Source organism: Lissotriton helveticus, chromosome 6 (assembly GCF_964261635.1).
Source record: "Lissotriton helveticus chromosome 6, aLisHel1.1, whole genome shotgun sequence".
Classification (NCBI taxonomy): Eukaryota; Metazoa; Chordata; class Amphibia; order Caudata; family Salamandridae; genus Lissotriton; species Lissotriton helveticus.
The window spans coordinates 1,904,428,972-1,904,434,971 of NC_136067.1; positions in this window are offsets into that span (position 1 = coordinate 1,904,428,972).

Here is a 6,000-nt window from a genome sequence, read left to right on the forward strand (position 1 = left end):
GTGCTGCAGCCCCTCCCTTCTCAGTTCCCAGCAAATAAACAGCAGAGCCACATATGCACCACTCATGGTCAGACCGTGCTTTTCTACTCCAGCCAACAAAGCACTTTAGGTTTCAATCCTTTGTGTCCTCCTAACCTAGGGATGGTGTGAAGTGTATCCCCAATTTCATGTATGTGGACGCCATAACTATAATAGATCAAAAATATATAAATCTGCAAAGTTTGCTAACTAACTTAAAGAAACAATGCAGTGTGAACAATCTAACAGTAAATATGATAACACCTAAGGTTATTGTAGAGGGGAAAAAGAGGAAAGTGGTAATTGGTCACAGTTTTAAGAGAAAATTGGTTAGGTTGACCAGTTGGAAGCCTTACCTTAGTTTACGCAAATCTAAAATGATTCCAACTTCATATGCCTTACTATAAGAAGGTTTGCATTGCAAATATTAAAAGCCAATTTTGAAAGAAATAAAATCCAAATTCCATTTTATTTGTATGGTAATATAGCCACAAATGGGCAGCTGAAAATTGGCTTTGATTGACAAAAATATAATTCTTTACAATTCAAATGTATGTTTGATAAATACATTGAATTCACATGCACACATACTATTCGAATTGGAACTTGACAAATATTTATCCCTTATAGAAGAAGACATTGCTGCTTTTAAATGAGCATACTTTGATTCATGTCTTCTTCTAGGTTCTGTGTATTAAGCCCACTTTTAACACCCTTTTGATTTTGTTTGTATGGTGTATTTGTTTTAACTAACTATAGTATAAACAATAAACCACAAACTTTGGCGCTGTAAAACACAGAATGCAATCACATCAAGTTGGACTCTTCCCCTTCTTGTAGGGCATTAACTATGTGGCAACCGTGCCTGATGAAAACATGAAAAACTGACCGGTGGAATGCTTCCAAAATTCAAATTTTCTCTCCATCATTTTTTTGCCCACTTTGTCACTCCAAAAGGGAAGCGACCAAATGCAAATCAGTCTTTGTCTTGCACCAATAAGTCCAGTCCAGCATGAATTGCACAGCCACCTCACCACTGAACGGGAACAAAGCCATTGTTGAACATTACATGTAGGTCGGATCCTATGGATGGGTATACCTATTGAACTTAGGGCGTCACAATGAAACAAAAGGCGATTGGTAGAATGCTCGCAGTGGCTGACACTTTTACGAGCATTTTATACATCACCTCTTGCTGTTTTAATGCAACTGTGCCCAACTACCGCTGGAACCAAGCCAATCAGGGTTAGAAGTATGCTTATGCAAACTGTTCAGTGAAATACATGGTTTATCCTATCCCTATAGCCTTTCCTGTGTCAGGCGGCTAAAACCAGGCAAGGAGCAAACACCTGCGAACCCTCGCAGTACAACCCACATCCCAGCTACAATTTGGGCCACTAAAAGGATACAGAGACCATTTTGGGGCTACAGAACATCTTCTCTCCAGGGCAGTATCCCTCACTGAGTTGGTCCTACATAAATCATTTCTGCTTTAATTTTGAGTTCTTTCAGTTGATTCTCTCCTACCAGGATAGTGACTCTGCTCATCTCCCAAGTAGGTTACAGAAGTCGTAGCATTTTCCTTGAGGGAACAAGAACATATTTCTGATCTAGGTTCATCACTATACTGCCGAGCTCTGTCTCAAAGTCTACAATGGACACACAATACTGGTTTCTGATGGCCGATGTTACCAGAAACCAGGGCCATTAAGTTAAAACTCTGCAGATGCTGTGCCAGCTTAAAGGTCAAACCATCCAGCCAGAGAAGGGAATATATATGTCAGGATTTTCTAAGACTTATTAGAATAGACAATCACATCAAGTTGGACTCTTCCCGGCTGCAGGGGAAATCTTGAGTCAAGATGGCGGCCGCTCTGGTGGCTGTGTGAGGTGCTTTGCCGGTAACTCCGATTGACTACCCCCACCGCGGTGATTACCCTCGAGATAGAGCTGGTGTTAGTTCTGATGGAGTAGCGCTTTCATTACCCGTCAACATTTCCCTCGGTGAGCAGTGCTGGTTCCGTCTCCTGCCGCGAGAATTCTCAGCTTGCTTGCAAAAGGCTTCCCGATAGACGCCGGCTGGCGCTCGAGTGAAGTGAATGCAGCTGACCGTTGAGGTGGGGCGAGGCTATTGCGGAACGCCGAAAACGCCGAAACGCTGAACATTGTGATCGCGCTGGGCTCAGTGCGATCCCCTCATTGCCTACAATCTGCTACAACTCGATACAAACTATCTTTGGCTACTGTGTTCTTGGACATGCCGGGCAGAAACTGATTAAGTCGATTTAGACGCTAGTATTGCCATATAGTGAGCTGTGCACTGTGCAAGAGCAAACCCCGTGGACTTCGGTGACTTGAACAAACCGTGCATCTTTCCGGTAAGAATGGCGCCGAAGGGCAGGGGCACTGCAAGGAATAGAGGGGCGCACCAGCTGATACACCGACAGAAAGGGGGGCTGAGTCTAGCGCTAATCTGGATAGCTCTGAAAATGCACTTAAAACTAAAGTGAACACAACGAAAAATGTTATGAAAGGCAGCGCTACAGGGGCTACTTCTAAGACTGTTTTAGTTAGTGCTGATACTGGCGTTGAAAAAACGGCCTCTGAAAATACCAATACCCCGATTCAGTCTGTGCAGAAAGCAATGCCATATGTACAAGGAGCTCCCCAACCCCAGCGCTTGAGCCAGAGTCAATGCCAGGTCCTGGAGACGCCCATAAAACAAAAGACTGTCCCGGCAATTTTTGATAAAAAGCGAGGGGCAAAAGCAAAAACGGTCCCTGAATCAGACTCGGCCTCTGGTGGTGAATATGGTGGGGGGGGGGCACTGGGTGACCTCCTAGTGTGCAGCAACTGAATTCTGCTGTCAGTGCTACTCCTGGGGGACCTGTGGACAGACAGAGTGGCCATGATAGAAATGAAATTCCAGCAGTGAGTGGAGAGATTGCAGTGCCAAAAATAGTAACAACAATGATTGCAGCGGTGGAGGATAGCAATTCACTACAAAGATTTGACTATGAGCTCCACCTCCAGGATATGGATATGGCTGCAGAATCTGAATATGCTGGATCTGACAGCAAATTTTATTAAATGTCAGACCTAACGACAGTCTCGGATAAGAAACATGAACTGGATAGCTCAAGTAATTTAGGAAAGTGGGGGGACCTCCCTGATGATAATGATATGGATGACCATGAGTAATCTTCATCTCATGATACTGTAAGGAAAATCGGGGAGACTTGTGAAGGTTTCCAGCATGATCAACATGACCAGGAGCCGCCTTTAATCCAGCTTAATTTAGATGAGGACCTTGAAGAGGATTCAATTACTTTAGGTTTGATATATAAAACTATTATGGCTCATCGTAGTGAAACAAAAGCGGAGGGATTACGCACTCAGGGAACCGTAAAGAAACTTCAGAACACTGTACGACGCCTTGTGAAGACTTGTGCAGAAGTCACTACTCGGGTGGTCGAAGTAGAGGAAAGAGTTTCCTCTGTTGAGGACTCTTCAGTGAAGCAACAAACAACTATAGAAACTCTGGAAAAATCTAAATCTGATACAGACTGGAAGTTAACGGATTTAGAAAACCATGCACGGCGTAATAATTTGCACGTACTAGGTATAGCTGAAACAAGAGAGGGGTCAGATCCGCGTAAGTTCATCGTTCAGGTGTTTAAAGAAGCCTTCCCAGAATTGAGCGCATGGAATTGGGAAATGGAAGTGATACGCGCACATAGGTTTCCTTTTGCGATACGTCAACAGGGGAAAGAACGTCAAGGCAACCAGAACCTATATCCCAGGGCAATATATATATATATTTTTAATTTTTTTAAATTTTTTTATTAAATCAAACAAACATACAAAAGAAAAAAACAAAACTCACAAGGCAGAAGTACAGTGTTACATGATCATGAGTCCATGCGGGCAGAGCTCCAGAGTTAGATACATGTATTGCAATCAATTAGCGTGGGGTAAAAGGGGCGGACAAGGAAACAAGCAAAAATATTGACGATAAAGGAAAGCTGGATGCCAATTAGGGGGACGTAGAAACATCAGGGTTTACATCCTGTGGGGGAGTACATATATTCCCACGATAAGCGTTCCATTGGGACCAGATCCTACCCCATTTCCTGGGCCGGGAAAGGTACACAGTCTTCTCCCGGAACATGCACCAGTCCATATTCTCCTTCCACTTGGAAATGGTGGGCGGTCTGTGAGATCCCCAAAGCTGAGCAATGTCTCTTTTTGCGACCATATTTCCAAGGGTCGCCCATGCGATCTGTGCGGTGCTGTAGTCATTGGGCTCCCAAACATTCAACAGACAACGCCTGGCCTCGAGCAGCAGCAACACACCCGTGACATTCTCCATCACAACATGTAATCGGGACCAAAACTCAACCACCTCCGGGCATTCCCACAGTATGTGGAGGAAGGTGCCAGACATTCCACAGCCACGCTTACACAACCCATCCAAGGAATAGCCCATTCGAACCAGACACGGCCCGGTAACATACACTCGATGGAGTATCTTAAGCTGGACGAACCTCAGGCGAGCAGGAATAGCGACTTCCTTGGGCGAGGACAAAGCATATTGCCAGTCCTCGTCATCCAGTTCTAGTCCGTCAGCGCTCCACGAGGCCCTAAGGCGCACCAGCAAGTCAGCTCTATTATTGATCAGTTTCTTGTAGATCAATGAAATCGTGTCGGGCACATGGCCATCCAGAATACGGTCCTCCAGGGGGGAGGATTCAGGAATATCATCACCCGCAGCAAACACAGATAATAGAGTGTGACGGACCTGGGCATACCTAAAGAATTCCGTGTCACCAAGCTCGTACTCCACTTTCAACACGTCGAAGGACTTGACGGTACCTTTCGACCACAGACCACCCACCTTGCTTATACCAATCATATCCCATTTATCGAAGCCTTTCGTTCTCCAAAGATGTCCCAAACATTCAGAATCATACTAAGGGGTAGCCCGAGTAAATCTGCCACACCAACCCAATGCCGCATTTGCATCCCGCCACACCCTCACAGCAATTTTGGTGGGACCAGTCAGTGTTCCATGGAGTCCCCCGGTGTACAACGCTCTGTTAAAGGTCCCCCCTGGCAAAAGAAATTTATCCATGGAGAAAGCCGGGGTAGGGCCCGGTACGTAGGTCGCATGGTTAATCGCACTCAACTGAGATGCCCAGTAATAACGCCTGATGTCCGGGAGGGCAATACCGCCATCATACCACGGAAGCGTGAGTTTAGAAAGAGCGATACGGGCACGCCCATCACAGACCAGTTGTCTCTGCAGGCTCTCCACTTCACGAAAATAGCCCGAGGCGATCGGGTCAAAGGAGTTCTGAAGTGCGTATAAAAAACGAGGCAGCGACATCATTTTAAAAAGCGCCGCTCTACCGAGGGGCGATAACGGCAACCTACGCCAGCGCGCAACATCCAGTTTGAGCCGCTGAAGGGGGGGTAGCAAATTACGCTCACATCGCCTAAAAGGGTCCAGGGAAACGTGGATCCCCAGGTACTTAAAACCGGTCTCAGTTACTTGAAGCGGAAATCTACGAGGCAGTGGAGGGAGATCTCCCGCCAAAACGTAGACGCAGGATTTAGCCCAATTAATAATGAGACCCGAGTTCTTTCCGAAGGAGGTCAGAACATCAAAAAGTACATTCAGGGACTTCCGAGGGGAGGTGAGATAGAGAAGGATGTCATCCGCATATAGCGAGACTCGATCCTCAAAGTCGGGAGTCCATCGGATACCCCGCATAGAAGGCTCCCAACGGAGCCACTCCGCCAGAGGTTCCAGAGCGAGAGCGAAAAGCAATGGAGACAGCGGACAGCCCTGCCGGGTACCACGCCCAAGCGTAAAAACGCAAGACACTTTCCCATTAACCACCACCTGAGCCAGGGGCATCTCGTAAAGAAGTTTCACCCAGGCAATGAATCCCGGCCCAAACCCGAACTTCGAGAGGG